The sequence below is a fragment of the Dendrobates tinctorius genome, unplaced genomic scaffold (assembly GCF_039654945.1).
Source record: "Dendrobates tinctorius isolate UK_male_01 unplaced genomic scaffold, ASM3965494v1 ptg000159l, whole genome shotgun sequence".
In the NCBI taxonomy this organism is placed as follows: domain Eukaryota; kingdom Metazoa; phylum Chordata; class Amphibia; order Anura; family Dendrobatidae; genus Dendrobates; species Dendrobates tinctorius.
In genome coordinates, this window is record NW_027361826.1 from 5,227,546 (window position 1) to 5,252,304 (window position 24,759).

A 24,759-nucleotide genomic window follows, 5' to 3' on the forward strand; every position below is an offset into this window, starting at 1 on the left:
TGGACTTAGCTAGCATTTCTGTTTTTGCCTCCTACGATGACTCATTCATAACACTTACCAGTCCAAGGAATTGGCGTACTTCATGAAGGTTGCTGGGCTTCGGCCAGTCCAGGATGACTGTGACCTTATCAGGATCTGGTGCCACACCTTCTGCACTGACCACATGACCGAGGTACTGCACCTTGGGCTTCAGGAGGTGGCACTTGGAGGGCTTCACCTTCAGGCCAAAATTGGACAAAGCTTCAAACACTTCAGCCAGGTGTTCCAGATGATCTTCATAGGTTTTGGAGAAAAAAATGACATCATCCAGGTACAACAGGACCGTCTCAAAGTTCATGTGTCCCAGGCAGCACTCCATCAGCCGTTGAAATGTTCCTGGGGCTGTGCAGAGCCCGAATGGCATATAATTGAATTCACAGAGACCCATTGGAGTAGTAAATGCTGTTTTCTCCTTGTCTGCCTCTGCCACAGGAACCTGCCAGTACCCACTAGTGAGATCTAAGGTGGAAGAGTAGTTAGCAGTTTTAAGTGCAGCTAATGATTCCTCAATTCTAGGTAGTGGGTAGGCGTCTTTATGTGTAATGCTGTTAATTTTCCTGTAATCAACACACATTCTCATGGTACCATCCTTTTTCTTTACAAATACTGTAGGGTTCAGAAGGTTCGCAGGATGCAGTGACGAGACACGGGACTGAGTGTGGCTTGTGGAATAAACTTTTATAAAACTGTAGCCACTGGGGCTATATTGAACAAACCAAAAGTGTTAACAACAAACTAGTCCACGCAGGGACTCAACAATCCCAACAACACTTCCTTATTGTAATGCGATTAACCCGGTTTGCTCCGGTGCTATAGGCCACGTATGACCAAACTACGGGTCTTTATCTCCTATATTAAACTTATCCTTCCAGGGGGTCTGTTAGGGTCACAAGCGTGGCCGCGTAGGGGTCGCTGATGCGGCTGCCTTGACGCCTCAATATTCCGGGACGGAACTGGGCTCGACAGGCCCTGAAGGGACGATACCGGTGAGGCGCAACAGGCCCTGAAGAAACGATGCCGGTGGGGCGCAACAGGCCCTGAAGAAACAATGCCGGTGGGGCGCAACAGGCCCTGAAGAAATGATGCCGGCGGGGCGCAACAGGCCCTGAAGAAACTATGCCGGCGGGGCGCAACAGGCCCTGAAGAAACGATGCCGGTGGGGCGCAACAGACCCTGAAGAAACGGTGTCGGTGGGGCGCAACAGGCCCTGAAGAAGCGATGCCGGTGGGGCGCAATAGGCCCAAAAGAAGCCGTGCTGATGGGGCACGGTAATGATGCAGTCTCTAAATATAACCGTTCACCAACCTCTGCTCAGGGTCCCTTAGCAAACCGGACGGGGGCCTCTACTAAAACCTGTAGCGAGGTGGCGCCCCCTGGGGCCGGTGATGACAGGGCCGCAGCTGTGGGAGAAGGCAGGGTGCAGTGTCCTGACCGCTGTAAATGAATGGTCTGTCGTTGCAGCGGTCGCCTGAGGTAGCCGCCTTGTCACAACAGGGTGGGAAGCAGCGGGAGTGGCTGCCACTTCAGCGCGCCCCCTGTTTCCCTGACAGCTTCAGTCAAGTCTTTCCTTTTACTGTCCTCCCAGTATCGTTCCCTCAGGAACCCTGATGGCGGTCCTCTGGGTACCTGTCCTTTCACTGTCTGGGAGTCCTCCTCCCCACATTCCCGCACCCTGTAAGCTCGCCAGTCCTCGGGCGAGGGCCTTAGTCTATTGAGTTTGGTCTGTGGAGGTTTCAATGTTCGTTGCCATATGATCATCGGTGAAGAGTTTGCAGCTGATGGCGATGATTTCGGACCCAAGACGACACTCCAGTCCAGGGCTGAGGGTCTTCGGGGTCTATCTCCACCTCTGTGATTCCTGTACCTTCCCGCCCAAACAACAGGGAATAGGGGGTATAGCCAGTCACTCGATGTACCCTATTGTTATAGACCCAAACTAATTCGGAAACATATTTGGGCCAAAAGGCCTTCCTGTCACTCTCCAGAGTGCACAACATCTGAATCAATGTCCGATTAAATCGTTCACAAGCCTCATTCCCTTGCGGGTGATACGGTGTGGTCCGGGATTTGTCAATTCCATAGAGGTGGTGTAGTTCTTCCATGACTTTTCCCAAAAAACATGCTCCCTGATCAGAATATATTCATTGAGGACAGCCGTATACTTGTATAAAGTTTCTACAAATGGCGGAGGCAGCTGACTCTGTCGTCTGATCCCGAGTGGGGGTGACCACAGCAAACTTGGTGAAATGATCTACCATAATGAGACAGTGTTCGTATCCCTGAAATGCGGGCCCAATGGTCAGATAATCCACCGTCAGGAGCTCAAGGGGAGCTGAGGTTGCAATAGTCTGTGTTGCGGCTCGCTGAGCGGGTGGTTTGGCTAGTTCACACAAGCGGCAGGTCCGGCAAATTTCGTCCACAACAGCGGGCAAGCGCAGGTGGTAAGCTTTCTGTTGCAGCCATTGCAAAGTTTTTTTTGTTCCGAAACTGGCCCCTTTTTCGTGAGCCTCCTGAGCCAATACGTGAAGTTGGGCTCCTGATGTAACCACCTGCCAAACCGTAATTGAGGTTGTTTGTGATGTTATTTTACAATACAATAATCCCTTTCGGATAACCAACCTCTCCCATTGTCGCAGCATAAGCAACAGGTCTTGAGTCAAATTTTGCCGTTGAGAGTCAGGGGGTAATTGCCCAGTGGCGACCCATGTCCTGAGAAGGCCAACCTCTTCGTCTTTTTGTTGCTGTTGTATCCACTTGTCCCGGGATTGTTCTAATATGCCCCTTGGGGTCTCAGAGGAAGATATTTTTTTATTGTCAGTTGTGAGCACGGCAGCAGTGAGAGCGAACGGTATTTCCTCTCCTTCTAATTCTTCGTCTCGATTCCGTCCTGGAGTTGTATGTCGAATCCTGGAGAGGGCGTCTGCATGGACATTCTCGGCCCCTCTTTTGTAGATAATCTTATAATTGTACTTCGCCATCCGGGCCATCCATCGCTGTTCCAGAGCCCCCAATTTGGCGTTTTCCAAATGAGTCAGCGGGTTGTTGTCCGTTCGCACTCCCACCTCGGAGCCTGCTAGGTACTCTGCGAATCTCTCCGTCATAGCCCACACCACTGCGAGGAGCTCGAGCTTAAAAGAACTGTAATTGTCAGGGTTACGCTCGGAGTCATGGAGTGAGCGACTTCCATATGCAATCACTCTCTCCCGGCCATCCTGAACCTGTGACAACACAGCCCCCAGCCCATGAAGACTCCCGTCAGTGGGCAGGATGAACGTTTGGGAGAAATCCGCATAAGCCAACACTGGGGCATCCCAGAGCGCAGCCTTGAGGTCTTGGAAGGCCTCTTCCTGAGAGTGTTGCCACTGGATTTTTCGCCCATTGGCCTCAGCAGGAGCCCCCTTCAGCAGGTTGTGCAGGGCTCGAGCTCGACATGCAAAATTCTTTACAAAGCGACGGTAATATCCGGCTAACCCCAGAAAAGCCCGCACATCTTTCACCGTCTCGGGGGTAGGCCATTCCTGGATAGCATCAACGTTCTCCCGGGATGGCCTCACACCCTCTGCCGAAACGACATGACCCAGATACTCAATCTGAGAGCGAAATAGGTGGCATTTCTGAGGCTTCACCTTCAACCCGTACTTTTGCAACTGGCTGAGTACCTGTCCCAACCGCTTCAGGTGGTCCTCAAAGGTGGCGGCATAGACGATGATGTCGTCCAGATAGATCAACGTAGCCTCAAAATTGAGATCTCCCAGACACCGCTCCATCAATCGCTGAAAAGTCCCGGGGGCGCTGGCCAGCCCAAACGGCATCCGATTAAACTCAAACAGTCCCATGGGCAATATGAACGCCATCTTGGCTCTATCTTCTTCTGACATGGGCACCTGCCAGTACCCACTGGCCAAGTCCAGGGTTGAGTAATATGTTGCTTTTCCCAAGGCGGACAGGGATTCTTCTATGAGGGGCATGGGATATGAGTCTTTAATAGTGCAAGCATTCAGTTTATGATAATCTACACAGAATCGTAGTGTACCATCTTTCTTCCGGACCAACACGATTGGGGCCGCCCAGGGGCTTTGACTTTCCCGTATCACCCCTTTTCGCAGCATTTGGGCCAGCAAAGTTTTCACCTCTTGATAGAGTTGTGGCGGAATCTGTCGATATCGTTCCGGATAGGGGCCACTCCTGCTTTGGGATTTCATGAGTGATGGCGGTGGTACACCCAAAATCGTCCCCATGACTAGCAAATAATTCATGGTACTGTCCCAGCAATGTTTTTATCTGTGAGAGTTGGGCTGCAGTTAATCCAGAAAGCTCAGCCCGCATCTGCTCCAAAATCTTTCGGCCCTTCTCTTGTGCCGAGACTTCGTGGGCCTGTAAGGTTCATATTGTTACTTCCCAAGGATCCTCGGGGTGTACTGGTAATTGAACCACAGGAGCTGGCAGCACTTCTTCTAAAGGCCTTACTAGTTTGGCCAGCACCGTCCGTGCTTTCAGAACGGTGTCTTGGTCTTCAAGGTTAACGCAGCGCACCAGGACGGCTCCTTTTTGCACGGTAGCCAGGGAACGGGCCACCAGTATGCCAGGAAGTAAGCACTCCGAGTGACAAGGCTCTATCTGCACCTCCACGCCCTCCAAGGGTATCGGGGCTCGAATGGGCAGGGCCACCACAGTCTGTCCAGGAGGTAACACAAGCAGGGGAGTCGCTGGCGTGATGACCTTACCCAGAGCCTCGCCTTCCTGGCGGTCCTGATGTACCCGTGCTCCTCTCAGTTAAAACCAACTGTGAAAAAATTCTGTTTCTGATGAAGGTCAATTGTATGACCGAAAACGTTTAAAAGAAGTAAAAGAAGTATATTTAACTGGATGCCTTTTACAATAAAGGAACTGTCAAATCAGTTTTTCTTTTGAGTGCCAAGTTTTTGTACTACATCCCCGTCCAGTGCCATTAGTGCCACCTCGGCCTCCAGATCAGGGGTCATTGGGTGCATCCGAAAGAGCCCCCGCATCCGCTCTATCCAGCTCCATAACATAGTATTAGAGCCAGAAAACCTAGGCAGGTTGTTCAGCATGGCCCCCAATGATATGCTGGTACGGGGACCCTCATCATTTGTAGAGTTTACAGCTCTACCCTGATCTGGGGCACCACTGTCTGCGCTCGGAGACTGCATCCTGCTGACTATGCCAAGTGTAGGGTTCAGTCCTGGGGGCGTTGGCCAGCCCAAACGGCATCCGATTAAACTCAAACAGTCCCATGGGCAATATGAACGCCATCTTGGCTCTATCTTCTTCTGACATGGGCACCTGCCAGTACCCACTGGCCAAGTCCAGGGTTGAGTAATATGTTGCTTTTCCCAAGGCGGACAGGGATTCTTCTATGAGGGGCAGTGGATATGAGTCTTTAATAGTGCAAGCATTCAGTTTATGATAATCTACACAGAATCGTAGTGTACCATCTTTCTTCCGGACCAACACGATTGGGGCCGCCCAGGGGCTTTGACTTTCCCGTATCACCCCTTTTCGCAGCATTTGGGCCAGCAAAGTTTTCACCTCTTGATAGAGTTGTGGCGGAATCTGTCGATATCGTTCCCGGATAGGGGCCGCTCCTGCTTTGGGATTTCATGAGTGATGGCGGTGGTACACCCAAAATCGTCCCCATGACTAGCAAATAATTCATGGTACTGTCCCAGCAATGTTTTTATCTGTGAGAGTTGGGCTGCAGTTAATCCAGAAAGCTCAGCCCGCATCTGCTCCAAAATCTTTCGGCCCTTCTCTTGTGCCGAGACTTCGTGGACCTGTAAGGTTCGTATTGTTACTTCCCAAGGATCCTCAGGGTGTACTTGTGGGGTGCATCCGAAAGAGCCCCCGCATCCGCTCTATCCAGCTCCATAACATAGTATTAGAGCCAGAAAACCTAGGCAGGTTGTTCAGCATGGCCCCCAATGATATGCTGGTACGGGGACCCTCATCATTTGTAGAGTTTACAGCTCTACCCTGATCTGGGGCACCACTGTCTGCGCTCGGAGACTGCATCCTGCCGACTATGCCAAGTGTAGGGTTCAGCAGGTTCGCAGAATGCAGTGACGAGACACGAGACACTTTTAGAAAACTGTTGCCGCTGGGGCTATATTGAGCAAACCAAAAGTGTTAACAACAAACTAGTACACGCAGGGACTCAACAATCCTAACAACACTTCCTTATTGTAATGCGATTAACCCGGTTTACTCCGGTGCTATAGGCCACGTATGACCAAACTATGGGTCTTTATCTTCTATATTAAACTTATCCTTCCAGGGGGTCTGTTAGGATCACAAGCGTGGCCGCGTAGGGGTCGCTGATGCGGCTGCCATGACGCCTCGATATTCCGGGACGGAACTGGGCTCGACAGGCCCTGAAGGGACGATACTGGTGGGGCGCAACAGGCCCTGAAGAAACGATGCCGGTGGGGCGCAACAGGCCCTGAAGAAACGGTGCTGATGGGGCGCGGTAATGACGCAGTCTCTAAATATAACCGTTCACCAACCTCTGCTCAGGGTCCCTTAGCAAACTGGACGGGGGCCTCTACTACCGCCTGTAGCGAGGTGGTGCCCCCTGGGGACGGTGATGACAGGGCCGCAGCTGTGGGAGAAGGCAGGGGGGCAGAGTCCTGATCGCTGTAAAGGAATGGTCTGTCGTCGCAGCGGTCGCCTGAGGTAGCCGCCTTGTCACAACAGGGTGGGAAGCAGCGGGAGTGGCTGTATGGGACCGTACGCGGGGAGCGGCCGCCAGTGCAAGTCTCTCACGTGTCTTTTTAACATATTTATTAATGACCTTGTAGGGGGCATAGAGAGTAGAATTTCAATATTTGCAGATGACACTAAACTCTGCAGGGTAATTAATACAGAGGAGGACAATTTTATATTACAGGAGGATTTATGTAAACTAGAAGCTTGGGCTGATAAATGGCAAATGAGCTTTAATGGGGATAAATGTAAGGTCATGCACTTGGGTAGAACGAACAAGTTGTATAATTATGTGCTTAATTGTAAAACACTGGGCAAAACAGTCACTGAAAAAGACCTGGGTGTATGGGTGGACGACAAACTCACATTTAGTGGCCAGAGTCAAGCAGCTGCTGCAAAGGCAAATAAAATAATGGGATGCATTAAAAGAGGCATAGATGCTCATGAGGAGAACATAATTTTACCTCTATATAAGTCACTAGTGCGACCACACTTAGAATACTGTGTACAGTTCTGGTCTCCGGTGTATAAGAAAGACATAGCTGAACTGGAGCGGGTGCAGAGAAGAGCGACCAAGGTTATTAGGGAACTAGGGGGTCTGCAATACCAAGACAGGTTATTACACTTGGGGTTATTTAGTTTGGAGAATCGAAGGCTTAGGGGTGATCTTATTACAATGTATAAATATATGTGGGGACAATACAAAGACCTTTCTAATGATCTTTTTACTCTTAGACCTGTGACGGGGACAAGGGGGCATCCTCTACGTCTGGAGGAAAGAAGGTTTAAGCATACTCACAGATGCGGATTCTTTACTGTAAGAGCAGTGAGACTATGGAACTCTCTGCCATATGATGTTGTAATGAGTGATTCACTACTAAAATTTAAGAAGGGACTGGATGCCTTTCTTGAAAAGTATAATATTACAGGGTATATACACTAGTTTCCTTAATATTGCGTTGATCCAGGGAGCTAGTCTGATTGCCGTATGTGGAGTCGGGAAGGAATTTTTTTCCCCAATGTGAAGCTTACTGTTGCCACATGGGTTTTTTTTGCCTTCCTCTGGATCAACATGTTAGGGCAAGTTAGGACAGGATATGGGTTGAACTAGATGGACTTAAAGTCTCCCTTCAACCTTAATAACTATGTTACTAGCTTTCCTTTCACAGGCCCCTATCGGTCTCTCCACAACACACCGTCTGCTCCCTCGGTCCTCTCTGTCTCACACGGCTTCCTGTCTGTTGTCCTGCTATCTGTCAACTGCAACTTCAGCGCGCCCCCTGCTCCTTTTAAGCTTGCCCCGCCCCCTGTTTCCCTGACAACTTCAGTCAAGTCTTTCCTTTTACTGTCCTCCCATTATCGTTCCCTCAGGAACCCTGATGGCGGTCCTCTGGGTACCTGTCCTTTCACTGTCTGGGAGTAGGCGTCTTTATGTGTAATGCTGTTAATTTTACTGTAATCAACACACATTCTCATTGTACCATCCTTTTTCTTTTACAAATATTATGGGAGCTGCCCATGGGCTACAACTATCTCTGATAACGCCTGCTTCCTTCATCTCCCTCAACATCCTCTTAGCACATTGGTGTTGTGTTGGGGGTATAGGTTGGTACCTCTTCTTTATGGGTGGATGGTCTCCAGTGGGGATATGATGTTGAACCCCTTTTGCCTGCCCAAAATCTAGTGGGTGTTTGCTGAATACCCGCTCATTCATTCTCTTGGGTCACTCTGTATACCCCATTTTTCTGGTAAGAGGGCGTAGAGTCAGTTCCCACCTGCAGTTGCTGGCACCACTCCTCCATATGCTTTACAGAGCCATTGTCCTCCACCTGATCGGATGAGACCAAGGGCTCTGCTGCCTGCAAAGAGTTGTTATTGACAGTGAGCAGCTTAGCAACTGTGGCGTACCGAGGTACCGTGGCCTCCTCTTCCCCACAATTCAAAAGGCGTACAGGCACTCTCCCCTTTTGTACATCAACCACCCCTCTGGCTGTCAGGACAGTGGGCCTGCTATCGGAGTATACTGGTTCTACCAATGCCTGGTAATCTCTCCCTCTAAGACCTATAGCTGCCCGACACCAAACCAACATTTCACATCTGGAGGGTTTTGCAATGGGGAAGGGATCACTCACTCTGACACTGCCAATTTCTCCGCCAGAGAGTTCTACCTGTTGTCTTTGCATCAGGGCTCTGATCTCCTTCTGCAGGATTCGTTGTTCACTGGAACCAGCAGTCTCAGCCACCTGTTGCAACAAGACAATAACCTTGGACAGACAGTTTTCAATAATATTTGTACCAAGAGTCATCATGGGCTTACATTCACGTCGATCAATATCAACAACTATCAGACCTTGAGATTTTAGCTCTAACCGACCAACTTTAACAGTAACTAGCTGAAGAGCCCAGCGCTGCCCGGGCATAGTAGCTAACTGTGGTTAGTTATAGAAAATTATAATTATCCTCCATTCCATAGTCCCGTGCCCATATACCCATCATACATATCCACGATCCCATAGGCCCGTGCCCATATACCCATCATACATATCCTCCATCCCATAGTCGAGTGCCCATATACCCATCACACATCCTCCATCCCATAGTCCCATGCCCATATACCCATCATACATATTCTCTATGCCATAGTCCCATGCCCATATACCCATCATACATATTCTCCATCCCATAGTCCCATGCTCATATACCCATCATACATATTCGCCATCCCATAGTCGAGTGCCCATATACCCATCACACATCCTTCATCTCATAGTCCCGTGCCCATATACCCATCATACATATCCTCCATCCCATAGTCCCGTGCCCATATACCCATCATACATATCCGCCATCTCATAGTCCCATGCCCATATACCCATCATACATATCCTCCATCCCATAGTCCAGTGCCCATATACCCATCACACATCCTCCATCCCATAGTCCCGTGCCCATATACATATCCGCCATCCCATAGTCCCCTGCCCATATACCCGTCATACATATCCTCCATCCCATAGTCCAGTGCCCATATACCCATCACACATCCTCCATCCCATAGTCCCGTGCCCATATACATATCCGCCATCCCATAGTCCCGAGCCCATATACCCATCATACATATCCTCCATCCCATAGTCCCGTGCCCATATACCTGTCATACATATCCTCCATCCCATAGTCCGGTGCCCATATACTCATCACACATCCTCCAATCCATAGTCAACCATTATGACATCATAATGAGCGGCGGCAGGGCTTGCAACCTTTGATGACATCAGCGTCGCCATGGCAACCATTGTGACATCATAATGAGGGGCGGGGCTTGATACGCACACACTGCTTCCCCAGTATGCAAATAGGGGCATTGTGACATCACAATGAGGGGTGGGGCTTGACGCGCACACACTTTTTCCCCCAGTATGTAGATAGGGGCAACATTGTTTGGTGAATTGGAACGTACGGGGTTAAAATTTCGCCTCACTACATAGCTTAGGACGCTCTCGGGGTCCAGACGTGTGACTGTGCCAAATTTTGTGGCTGTAGTTGCGACGGTGCGGATGCCTATCCCGGACATACAAACAAACATACACACACACACATACACACTTTGAGCTTTATATATTAGATTGCTTTACATCCTATCTGCGGCAAAGACAGATGTGATGGTGTGATATGCTATGTGGATGTCATTTTTTGTATATTCCTATTTTTCTATTTCAGTTATTTTCATAGTGTTTTTCTTGTTACATTGTAAGTCTGCAGCCTCACTGTATCTGTCTCTTGATGACCCCCTGTAGTGCATTAATCCCTAAGGCCCTTTGTTCTCCTCTGGGAGGCCTGGAAACTGCCCCCAGCTTGTTTGACTTTCCCTGGACAAGGAAGGGGGTCGCGGAAGAACAGGAACTGGGCAAGTCAGTTTCGGAGTGGACGGGATCGTGTAAAGACTGCATTTCAGAGACAAGGACCCATTTTATCCTCTAGTGCTAGAGTTTTGGAATCTCGCTTCCCTGGACATTTTATCCGGTTACTGGACTGCATTCTTATTCTGGACTATCTTATCCTTTGTGTGGTGGACTGAATGTGGACCTTTTCGTATTTTTGCCTGAATAAAGGTCTTGGAATTGTTCACTCTTCGCTTGCTCTGTTGATTGTGTGATACCAGAGAAGGACCCAGTGACAACTGACCATTACTGGCAACTACTGTCAGTTAATCAGTTGGGCCACGGGTAAGTTCTGAATCAGCCCAATACCTCTTGTAAAGAATGTACAGCATAGTGGTCACCTGGGAGCCAGTGTCCAGCAAAGGATTCATGGGGATGCCGTCAATCACCACAGGAAGGATCGGTCTCCCTCCCACATACTTGGCTCGCCAGTTTCTTGGGCCTCGTGGTCCTACTCCTGGGGGTTGGCCCTCTGCCCCAGGGGTTGCTCCTTTAAAGGACAAAATCTTGCAAGATGACCGGCCTTGTAGCAGCGACGACAGATGGGACATCCGTCCTGGTCATAGTGATCGTTGTTCCTCCCTCGAAGTGGCGGGGTTCTCCTCCTCCGAAGCCACGGGACATCCTCTGGACTGGAAGCAAGCTGGATCTTTTCCTTGGAGGACACCTGCAGGGACTGCACGGTTTTGGTAAGTGCAGCCATCCCTTTGGTCAACTCCTGGACCTGAAGATGCAGCTCCTCAGTTGGATCTTTATCCAGAGTCTGTGCATCAGCCTCTACAGGGAGGGAAGGGATAGATGTCGCTTCCTGATGGTAGGTGATCGCTGGGCGCCTAGGGAACGCTGGGCGGCTGTCAGTTGATTCCTGCAGTACCCGAATTGCCCTGTCCTTAAAACCAGCAAAGTCCAGATCAGGGTTTTGCAGGGTTATGATACGCAACTGTCCTCTGTGCATACTGGATAGAAGTCCTTCAATGAACTGCTCCTTTAACAGTTTATCCTCCTCCTTCACACTGTCAGGATCAACTTGCTAAACTGCTCGCAGCGCCTCCTGCAGGTTGAGAGCATAGTCCCTTATACTGTCCTGCGCCTTCTGTTTACAGCCAAAGAACCTCATCTTGATTTCAGCTGCAGTGCAGGTGTCAAAGGTGCTTCTCAGCTTGGCCAGGATCTTTGCAACAGTCTCTTCATCAGTGTCCTGCCAGGCTTTCACTTCTCTCTGCGCTGCACCCGTTAGCTGTCCAATCAGGATATTAACTTTCTGGCTCTCAGACAGAGGGTAGACTTTAAACAAACTGCACAGTCTCTCTTTAAATTCACTCAGGGTATGTGACTCACCCGAGTACTGCGGTAGCCAGGCCGCTCCCGGTATGTAGGGCATAGACAGTGGCATTATGGGGACCGCTGCGGCGGGCGCTCCTCCTTGCGGCGCTGCAGGGTTGGTGGCGGCGTCCGCCGCTGCATTGTCGTGTGGCGCAGACATTCTCTTCCGCCCCTCAAGTTAACGTTAGCCAGGGCCGGGGGTTGTGTGAGCTCACTGGCGACCGCTTCGCAGGCCCGACGCTCCGGCTGTAGGCCTCAGCTCCTCCTCTTCTCGTGCGCTGTCCTCTCTTCCCGCGCGGCACTTCACTTCTTCGCGCTCTGTCAGGCTCCACCCACGAGGGTCTGCCCCTTCTTCCCGCGCGCGCCAATCAGCGCGGCCATGGCGGCAATTGGCACCAATTTCACACACAATCTTTTACACAAGCACAGTCTATGGCACACAGGACCCGGGGGGTACCGGGCTCCGTAATCCTGTTCGTGACGCCAAATTGGGTCGCCCTCCCAGGGCTGTGGGGTACTCGGTACCGGGCCGGTATCAGTGGGATGTGTCACAGCAGTGGTGACACGGACCGTGGCCCTGGGTGCCCAAGTAATGGGAAGATGTGAATGGTGGAATGTAGTTAGATGAATAGTTTGTGACGCCACCTGTGGTGTTCGGGAAGGGAGGTGTTAAGCCGACGCTGCATGCAGATCCGCTGGGACTGATGATATGGCGCAGCAAAGATGTAAAAGCTCCCCACAGGTGAAGCTATAGTCCCAGGGCAGTGTAGATGTGGTCGGCACGGGGATGTAGCTGTGCCGGAAAGGTAGGAAACAGACAAGACACAGCGGGGTGCAATTTCTCTACCTTTACTTGTTAAATGCAGTCCAGGGTCCTGATTACAGATGGTATCGGAGCAGGCTAGCCTGGAAGCAATTCAGGGATTCTCTCTCAGCAGATGGGTTGTACAGTCTCCTTACTAGCGCTTGTTGGCGGGATCTCCAGTACCGAGTTACACCGAAGTTCCTCCTGTCGGATGTTCTCAAGAACCTCACTTGCAAGGCAGACAGCCTATCTCGGGGACTCCTCTCTCCTGAGTCCCGGCTTACTATCCAAGCTGCTGTTGTGCCCTCAAGTCTTAGATGGGAGTAGGGCATTTACAGCCTCCTACTCCTCTGGTGTCTGTTGCAGGACCGGTAGTATCCATACAACCGTGGAGACCAGGCTCCAGTTCATGCGCTCTCCAGAGATGAGCTCTTCCTCTCAGCTCTATCTCAGCACTCCTTCCACATGTCTACACACTTCACCCTCTGCAGACTAACTGCCTCCTCCTTCCTCTTGGCCCTCAGAGGGCACTCCTCCCCTTAATCCTGGTTCAGAGTTTCCCTGCTGGCCTGGAGTGGAACTGTGTTGCATGCCTAGATTGACAGCGAGAGAGACCCATCATTGCCTCCAAACCTGGCATTACCCTCCCCTGGAGGAAGGCAAAGCCACTGTGGTGACCATACTCCTGGGGGCGCCACAAATGCAAGGCCTGCCCTGCCCCAAAGTTACATGCACCCCAATAAGCTTTTGAAGCCATATACTGGAAGGGCACAGGAAAATCCACTTCACATTATTCATTTCGTACTCCCATACTGTTTTATTATACATTGACAGCAAAGCCTGTTGTTCTGCCTTCTTTCATGTATAACGCTGTGTGGATTCCAGCATACGGCTAAACCCTTCATCCACTCCCAGTAACAAGACTGTATGGGTGCTTAAGTCTATATGTATTAGGATGATGTGAACAACAATGGTAAATGATAACGGATGATATATTGGAGGAGATTGGTGAACACAATATGGATGAGATCGGAGATATACAAGTGGATGATATCGGAGATATAGAATTGGATGATTTTGGGTAAAAACTATAAATAAACAGACAGTGCAATATGTCAGTGCTGGCAGATAACATCACAGCAATAATACAAGGTGCTATCATAACAGTAAAGCAATGAAACACAGCAGGCATTATTACAAAGTGCTGTTACATCAGTAGGCATCACCACAGAGGCTAAACAATACAACACACAATGAAGTGAAAAGAGAAAAGAGATATGTAAACAACTTAGGCTGCAAGCATTGTGCTAACTGAACAATGGGGCATCTGTCTAACATGCAGTGTAAAAGCATTACAAGGAACTGAAAATACATTGAAACATCATGGGGCTGTATCATGGCCAGCCAACACAGATACACAACACATATCACATAACTGCATTAAACCCTCACCGGAATCCGCTTGATATAAGCTGTGATTTTGCAGGGAGCTGGACACGTGTGAGCAGCTCTGGGATTCGAGGGAAAATGGCTACATCCTTCAGCACTGGAAGATGAAGGGATGGTTCTGAACAGAATAACAATTAAGGGGAAAGGAGCCCCTAACTCCAAGATAAGGAAAAAGAAGGGCAACTATGACATCTAATGGCCATAGCTGGAACAGCACTTAAGAAATGTCTTGCTGCACAAGAATGGGCAGAACGCTTTGCTGCCAAGTCATATGCACCCCAATAAGCCTTTGAACCCAGGTACTGGATGGGCACAGGAAAATCCACTTCACATTATTCATTTTGTACTCCCATATTCTTTTCTTATGCATTGACAGCAAGGCCTGCCCCGCTGCCAAGTCATATGCACCCCAATAAGAATTTGAAACCACGTACTGGATGGTCACATGAAACAAAAGTTTCCATTATTATTTTAGTTTTTATTACCATAAAGTTTGTCCCTAAAGTGAATGCAAGACCTGGCCCTAATTTGCACTCACCACAATCCCCCTTGTAAGAAACATGGGGGAGGCTTTCATAAAAAATTCACATTACAAAGGAGCGTTTCATCTATACTTGGAATGCCCATACACAAACATTTCCCCCTGGGGTTACATATCAACATAGCATGTCAATTTTTTTTTAGGGACATCATAAACACCTTGCAAAACTGTATCGTGGTTTCCTACACAGTTGCTGCTGGGAAGGTGCAGGTTTTTAGTAAAAATATGTCAGACGAATCAATGGATGAAGTGATCAGGAAAAGGGGCATGGTGTCGACAGGAATAGGAACATACATGATTAATAACAGTAATGGCTATGGGAGGTATGAGATCCAGGATACAGCCTACAATGATTCGTCGTTTAGCCATCATTAATTACCAGAATGGTTTTCATGTCTGTCAGAAGATCGGTGTAACAGATGCACGTGTGAGACACGGCCTAAAAAATGCCCGTCCAAAATATGTTGCCAAAGACGCACGTGTCTGTATAAAGGACAAAGTGCAACATGTTTGTGAGATGCTGAATTAGAGAAAGCAGGTCAGTGTTGGAGGAAAACCAAACAAACTGATGCTCGTGGAAAACTAAGTTTAAAGAGGAGTGCACCGTCTGTGAATACACTTGGTGCAGAATTATTAGGCAAATGAGTATTTTGATCACATCATCCTTTTTATACATGTTGTCCTACTCCAAGCTGTATAGGCTTGAATGCCAACAGCCAATTATGTAAATCAGTTGATTTGCATCTCTGTAATGATGAGGGGTGTGGTCTAATGACATCAGCACCCTATATAAGGTGTGCTTAATTATTAGGCAACTTCCTTTCCTTTGGCAAAATAGGTCCAAAGATTTGACGGACTCTGAAAAGTCAAAAATTGTGAGATGTCTTGTAGAGGGATGCAGCAGTCTCGAAATTGCCAAACTTTTGAAGCATGCCATTTGCCACCAGTTTTGCCATATTTCAGAGCTGCAACGTTACTGGAGTATCAAAAAGCTCAAGGTGTGCCATACTCAGGGACATGGTCAAGCTAAGGAAGCCTGAAAAACGACCACCTTTCAACAAAAAACATAAGATAAAACGTCAAGACTGGGCCAAGAAATATCTTAAGACTGATTTTTCTAAGGTTTTATGAACTGATGAAGTGAGGGCGACTCTTGATTGGCCAGGTTGATGGGCCCGAGGCTGGATCAGTAAAGGGCAGAGAGCTCCACTCCAACTCAGACGCCAGCAAGGTGGAGGTGGGGTACTGGTATGGGCTGGTATCATCAAAGATGAACTTGTGGGACCTTTTCGGGTTGAGGATGGAGTGAAGCTCAACCCCAAGACCTACTGGCAGTTTCTGGAAGACACCTTCTTCAAGCAGTGGTACAGGAAGAAGTCTGTATCGTTCAAGAAAAACACTATTTTCATGCAGGACAATACTCCATCACATGCATCCAAATACTCCACAGCGTGGCTGGCCAGTAAAGGTCTAAAAGAAGAAAAAATAATGACATGGCCCCCTTGTTCACCTGATCTGAACCCCATAGAGAACCTGTGGTCCCTCATAAAATGCGAGATCTACAGGGAGTGAAAACATTACACCTCTCCGAACAGTGTCTGGGAGGCTGTGGCACGCAATGCTGATCATAAACAGATCAAGCAACTGACAGAATCTATGGATGGAAGGCTTTTGAGTGTCATCGTAAAGAAAGGTGGCTATATTGGTCACTGATTTTTTTTGCTTTGTTTTTGAATGTCAGAAATGTTTATTTCTAAAGTTTGTGTTGCTCTATTGGTTTACCTGGTGAAAATAAACACGTGAGATGGGTATATATTTGGTTTTTATTAAGTTGCTTAATAATTCTGCACTATAATAGTTACCTGCACAAACAGATATCCTCCTAAGATAGCCAAATCTAAAAAAAATAAACAATAAATGTCTCAGCCACAGCGCTAGCGCTATAGTCTACTCAGCTGCAAAATATTAGGATAATACCACAAAATTACTCCAAATAAATAAATAATTAAAAGTTTTAATATTTGCGCTCAGAGATAGACCTTTATATATACTAAACTCACTCTTCAAGTAGAAGTGGAAAACTAAGTAGCCAACCTAAATTGCAACCTCCAATTAGCGATGAGGGTCAGGTACCGCCTACTTGACTCTTTACAAAAAACTTCAAAAATAGAAAATAAAATAATAAAAAAATTTATATAATTCAGATTATGTCACGTATACAAAGTTCACCATGGGGCTAAGGAGAATAAAAATTGTCCATAGAAAGAAGAAAAAGAATTACCTTGAGATTAGCTTCTTTGAACTGATAGTGCTTAGCAGTCCAGGTCCTGTGCATAGGAGGTTCCAATGAAACGACAACGATAATATTAATAAAATCCAGAGTAATGACACCATGTGAGGAGAAGGGTTTGATGCTATAAGTTGCGGACGCTTGTCCCGGACGACGGAGACAGGCGTCCTCTCTGCAGTGCGCCCTCCTGGGCTTGAGGCGGTAACGGCGCACGCTGAGAAAAGCTAACAAGGTCCGCAGGACCTTGTGTGACGTCACTGTCACGTGATCACTCACGTGACTAGCTATGGAGAGCGGTGAAGCTCAAAAACATCAGACGCGTTTCTGAATCAACGGATTCCTTCATTTGTATACGTGGCATAATCTGAATTATATAAATTTTTTTATTATTTTATTTTCTATTTTTGAAGTTTTTTGTAAAGAGTCAAGTAGGCGGTGCCTGACCCTCATCGCTAATTGGAGGTTGCAATTTAGGTTGGCTACTTAGTTTTCCACTTCTACTTGAAGAGTGAGTTTAGTATATATAAAGGTCTATCTCTGAGCGCAAATATTAAAACTTTTAATTATAAATCTAAAAAAAAACCCACTCCAACATCCAAAAATATTAAGCTTTGATATTTATGAGTCTTTTGGGTTGATTGAGAACATAGTTGTTATTCAATAATAAAAAGAATCCTCTCAAATACAACTTGCCTAATAATTCTGCACGCGGTGTATAAACACACCCGTGGCATAAGCTTCTTCATCTTCACCCATAAATATTACCAATAATATCCAAATGTCCCAGTCGAAAATAATTTGTCCTAGTGTAACGAACAATAAGGAATGCCACTAAACGTACATAACCACGACCCTTGGTAACACCAGATTTCCTCTTTACAAATTATGGAAGATGATGGTATTGATGACAACTTTGAAATTTACCACATACACACCAAGAAGATGAAGATCACAGCTGCAAAATAATGTGCAAAAAAGTCCGTGAATGTTTGGAAAATCATTTTCTCTTGGGCAAAGTTTCCCTCTTACTAAAGTGGTACTGAAAGATGCATACAAAGCTCTCATGTCTACTCAGCATGAGATGCTTGAAAGGTGATGTGTTCTGATTTGTCCATGTCCACTTTTTTAAAGCGAGCAGAAAAGAAGGATGATACAGCCTGAAGACATGTGATTTTGGTCGGTAAGAAGGTGATGTCAGGTACAGATAGGTAGATGTGTGTGTCATCGGCGTAGTGATGATATTGCAAACCGTGCCATTACATCAGCTATTCCAGGCCGAAGGTGTAGATGGAGAAGAGTAGGGATCCTAGAACTGAGCCTTGGGGAACACCGAAAGACAGGTGTCGAGGTGAGGAGGTGGTGTGGGAGAGGGAGAAAATGAATGTCCCCCTAACAGTCTTGTTGTTTTTTAAAGACTGCCGATAACCCCTAAAAGGCCATTTGCACCACCGGCCATGCCCGCATCAGCAAGGGTAGCAAAACTACCAGCCTTACCACCACCAGCATGATCAGGCACATGGCAGCAAAGCACCCGACTCTGTTGGATGAACATCAGGCTCCATGAACAGTGTCTACGGGTGATACCACTGCTTCTTCCACTGTTGTGCGCGCAAGCCAATCCCCTGCCCATGGTGCATGCAAAGATGCCTCCTGCCCTGCATCTATAGTTGCACACAAACTCAACTAGCACCATTAACAAGCACGTCCACGTCCTTGTCCCAACGCAGCTTTCAGTTGTCCATACCCCAGTCCTTGGAATGCAAGCGTAATTACGCAGCCAACGCCACAGAACTTAATTCACACATTTCTCATCTGTTTGCACTTGAAATGTTGCATTTAAGGCTCTTGGGAGACAGAAGCTTTCCGCAACCTGATGGCGGTGACCGTCACAAGGTACTTGGTCCCCACCCACCACAATTTCTCCCGGTCTGCCGTCACGACATTACACAAGCAAGCACGTGTCCCACAACATTACCCGGGCAGGAGGAGGCAAGGGCTTGGATATGTAGCTTAAAAGAGAGGGCAGAGTCGAGGATCAAACCGAGGCCACGAACATGTGGGACTATTTGTCCCCGTGTGCCTTCCCGGCATTACACAGGTACGTGTCCCATAACATTACCCATGCCCTCCACAATGCTGTTACTGGGAAAGTCCACCTAACCACAAACACGTGGACAAGTGCACAACCTGGTACACAATGCTGTTACTGGGAAAGTCCACCTAACCACAAACACGTGGACAAGTGCTTGTGGTCAGGACGGTACATCTCACTGAGGCACACTGGATTAACATAGTTGAAGCCGGGACCCACTCCGACTTTGGTATCGTGCACATCCTCCCAACCCCGAGTATGGCGGGTCCTACATCAATCTGGGTTGCCCACACAGTCTACAGCTCCTGCACCTCCTCCTCCTTCGCCACCTCTTCAGCCTCCATCTCCAAAAGTAGCACATCAGTCACAAGCTGGAAACACTGAGGCACTGCCTCATCCAAGCGGCAACAGGCTGTGCTGAAGCTAATATGCTTAGGTGACAAACCGCAAAATGATGAAGAGTTGTGGACAGCTCTAAAATAGCAGGCAGATCTGTGGCTGACACCGCTGAACCCACAGCCAGGCATGGTTATGTGTGACTATGGCTGGAACCTGGTGGCTGGTCTGTGGCGATGCGAGCTCACACATGTGCCATGGCTGGCTCATGCGCTTAACCCCTTAATGACTGGGGTTATTTTCGTTTTTGTTTTTCGCTCCCTTTATTCCCAGAGCCATAACTTTTTTATTTTTCCGTCAATATGGCCATGTGAGGGCTTATTTTTTGCGGGATGAGTTGTACTTTTGAACAACACCATTGATTTTACCATGTTGTGTACTACAAAACAGGAAAAAAAATCCAAGTGCGGTGAAATTGAAAAAAAAGTGTAATCCCGCACTTGTTTTTTGCTTGGCTTTTTTGCTAGGTTCACTAAATGCTAAAACTGACCCACCATTATGATTTGCCAGGTCATTATGAGTTCATAGACACCAAACATGTCTAGGTTCTCTTTTATCTAAGTGGTGAAAAAAAAATCCAAAGTTTGCGAAAAAAAAACAAAAAAAACCAACACCATTTTCCCGAGACCCGTAGCGTCTCTATTTTTCGTCATCTGGGGTCGTGTGAGGGCTTATATTTTGCGTGCTGAGCTGATGTTTTTAATGATACCACTTTTATGCAGACACGTTCTTTTGATCGCCCATTATTGCATTGTAATGCATTGTCACAGAGATCAAAAAAACGTAATTCTGTGGTTTTTACTTTTTTTCTCGCTACGCCGTTTAGCGATCGGGTTAATGCTTTTTTTTTATAGATCAGGCGATCCTGAATGCGGCGATACCCAATATGTGTATGTGGGATTTTTTTTTACTGTTTTATTTTGATTGGGGCGAAAGGGGGGTGATTTGAACTTTTATTTTTTTTAATTTTTTTAATTTTTAAACATTTTTTTTACTTTTGGCATGCTTCAATATCCTCCATAGGAGGCTATAAGCATGCACAACTCGATCGGCTCTGCTACATATGGGCAATGAGCAGATCGCCTATATGTAGCAGATTTACCCGTTATTTCAGCGCCGCCCATCAGGTGGGGCTGAAAGCCATCAGCCTGGAACAACCATAGAGGTCTCTATGAGACGTCTGATTGTCCAGGCAACATGATGCCGACCCCCGATCACGTGACGGGGGTCGTCGATGAGCTCACTTCCGGCCCGGCTGCCGGAAGTGCTATTTAAGTGCCCGCTGTCAGCTTTAACAGCGGGATTTAACTAGTTAATAGGCGTGGGCGGACGGCGATTCTGCTCGTGCCTATTGCGGGCACATGTCAGCTGTTCAAAACAGCTGACATGTCCCGGCTTTGATGAGGGCTAAGCGCCGGAGCCCTCATCAAAGCAGGGGAGATGTCTAATGACGGACTGTGTCCGTCATTGGACATTAAGGGGTTATTCTCATTAGTCAATGTTTTCTGAAAAGCGACACAGAGCTGACAGATCTGCTAGGAAAAGTACAACTCTCTGCGTACCCATTTTGAAAGTCAGCTCCATCTTCATCCGCCCTTGCTGTGCCTCAGCGGCGCTTGCAGCTTCTGGCTTACCGACTGGTGTGTGATGTCCTCAGGGGTTGGAACTCTACACTGCAGATGTTGGAAAGGATTTGTGAGCAGAAGAGGGCATTTGGTGACTAATCTACCAGCATCAACAAGGTTGTCGGTATTCAGTTCTGACTTCACACATAAGATCTCAGGAGTGGACATGGATTTCAGACATATGTGCCATCCTCCAAAACTTTGAGGAATCCACCAAGTTGGTGGTTATTTATATAGCGCAAACATATTTTCAGTTTAACAGTTTCAAGCACAACAGTCCTAAGTAACAGCGACAACAATAATACAATAATTAAACCAAAATAAAATGACTTTGCTCGTGACAGCTTGCATTCTACACTAAGTAACAACGATATCAATAATTAAACCCCCAAAAAACAATCCTGCTCGTGACAACTTACAATCTACAATGAGGTGGGGGAGATAAAAACTACAGGGATGTATTTACAAGAATGTATTTACAATGATGTTTTTACAATGATATTACTGAGGTTAGTCGAAAGTCATGGAGGCCTGAGGACAAGGAGGAGGAGGCGAGCATAGTCAGTCGTACTCTTGGTGAGGACATGGAAGTATTGACTGTTAGTAGTCTTACACGCATGGCTGAGTTTATGTTATGCTGCTTTTCCCGTCACCCTCGCATTTTCAAAATTTTGCTTGACGGGCAATACTGATTGGTGACACTTATAGACCCATGCTACAAGGAGAACTTTATATCTCTTATTCCAGAGGCAGACAGGTGTACTAAAATGTTGGAGGACCAGAGGGCCCTTCTTGCGGAATTATTAAAAAAATTCCCATATGAAAACGCTGACAGCAGATGTCTCAGTTCATTGGCGAAGCAAGGAGTACAGGTGAGAGAGAGACACAACTCCAATCCAGCAGAGGCAGTGGAACACTGGCAAAGTTCGGGGAGAGTTTTCTCAGACCCTCCCATCGCCCTGACCCCGAGGCACGGGGGACTCTCACAAAGAGTGCAAAGTTTGGGAAAATGCTGAGGGAGTACCTTGCTGACCGCACCAACGTCCTCTGTCATTCCTCTGTGCCTTATAATTAATGGTTATCCACGCTGAACACGTGGCATGAACTTGCTCTCTCTACTGCGCACGTGCGTGGTACTCATGGTCAAGGAACGCACAGCGCCTCACTCTCTGGTGGTCAGTGGGCACACAGCGCCTCGCTCTCTGGCAGTATCACTTTTAGTGGCGGGAGCCAACGGGAACAGTCCTTTGCAGCGCCAGTGCTCTAAGGATGGAGCACACAGCTCAGCCTCCTATGCGCTGCTTGTCCATGCCAAAAATCTCTGCTGTCATGCCCGCTTTCTCTTAAGCTGGCCCCCTGCCTCTAGGTCACCGGGTCTGTCTGCCTGCTACAGTTCGTCACGGTGTCGGCGCTTTGGGTGCGTAGTGCACTGCCCCCTTGCTGCTCACACGCTCACAGCTGGGGACTCACTCCTGCTTTGCATTTTTTTCCCTCAGCTTCCGGACAGGTTCCTGTTATGAATGAGTCACCGAGGAGGAAAAAACAAAAGCAAGCTAAGTCCAGAAAACCGGAGAGGTTGGTCACTAGCGGATTGCAGACCCCTGATCCTATCCACAACAACTAGCAGTAGCCGTGGAGCGTGCCTACGGTAGTCCTAGACGCCTCGTCACAGCCGGAGAACTAAATAAGCCTAAAGAAAGAAAGGGAAAATCTAAACTGCCCCAGAGCAGACCCCAAAGCAATAGACAGCCCCCAACATGTACTGTCGGTGAAACAAGATGAAAACACAGAGACAGGTAGAAAGATAGGCTGAGCAAACGATGGGGCCCTAGCTAACTAGAAAGGACAGGAAAGAAAAACAACTGTCTGCAATCACGCAAAAACCCTGCCAAAAATAATGTCCAACATGTCTGATAGAAAACGGCCCTGAAGTCGCTATACTTCAAAATCATTATATCAGCACTCAGGTATATTCTGAAGACAGAGCACAAGAGATCAACTGATCAGAGACAAAAATGGGAATTCAGCCCAGCCCTAGCCAGGGCTGGCTGAACACAAAAACTAAGTAAACCAGACAAAAACTCATATGAACAATAGCAGAGAAAACTTAGCTTTAGGAAGGCAGGAACCAAACTGGAAACCAGGAGCCACAGTCAGGAAAATCACCAGCAAGAAACTAGGGAGTCGGCTGCCTTAAATCCAATCAGAAACTTCAGATGTCCAATCACAGTCCTCTTGCTCAGGTGGCCGGTCTCTGCCATTTAGATCAGCTTCATTACCTTCCTTCACCAACAGAGGGAGTCCAGATAGAGAACTCACCACTCCTCTGCCAGCACAGCCAGCTCCACAACCCTCACCAGAAGCTAGAGGCAAACCCGAAAATGAGCTCACAACAGTACCCCCCCTTGAGGAGTGGTCACCGAACCCTCATCCACACCACCAGGCCGATCAGGATGGGCCCGATGAAAATCATGAACCAATCTATCGGCATGAATATCAGAGGCAGAGACCCAAGAATTGCCCTCCTGGCCATAACCCTTCCACTTGACCAAATTCTGGAGTCTCCGTCTAGCCAGACGAGAATCTAGTATTTTCTCTACCTCATATTCCATATTACCTTCAACCAATACAGGGTCAGGAGGTGCCGCCATAGGAACTACTGGCTCAACATATCTCTTCAACAGCGACTTATGAAACACGTTATGGATCTTAAACGTAACAGGAAGAGCCAATCGAAAAGAAACTGGATTAAGAATCTCCAAAATCTTGTAAGGTCCAATAAATCTTGGCTTGAACTTTGGAGAAGCCACCTTCATAGAGATATTCTTTGATGACAACCAAACCATATCACCCACTTTAAACCGGGGACCAATGGTCCTATGCCGGTTAGAAAACCGCTGGGCCTTTTCCTGGGAGAGAGACAATTTATCCACTACTTGGTCCCAAATCTGCTGCATTCTCTCTACCACAGTGTCAACACCTGGGCAGTGCGCGTGTCCTGAGTAAAGCGAAACAGTGCTCAAAGATACCTGTGGATCGGGCAGCAACCGAGTAGATGCGTACTTCAGAGCCGCAGGACCTGAAGCACGTGACTGCTAGAGGCGTGGCCTAAACTCCATAGAGCTAGGAGCTGCAAGAGAATTCCTAGCAGAGTAACTGCGAGACAAAGTTACCAAGGGGCATAGACAGGCAGAATAGTCAGGACGTAGCCAATGAGTCACACACAGAGATAGCTGCAAGGTACCAAAGGGGAGAGCAGAGAGTAGTCAGGTCACAGGCAATGAGTCATACACAGATAATAACGCAGTACAAAATCAACAGGCAAACTCACAACGGGAAACAGAGCCGAGTCAGAACCATATAAACATGCTATAGCAACACACAGGCACACGGGGGTCAGCACACTAGGCCAAAGGCAAAAGTATAACTGGCAGGGATTGAAGCTTCCCAGGGGTTTAAGAAGCTCTCCCAGAACCAGAAAGAGGCCACAATCATTAACCCCAAGTGTGCAGTTAAAAACCTGCACAGAGCTCCA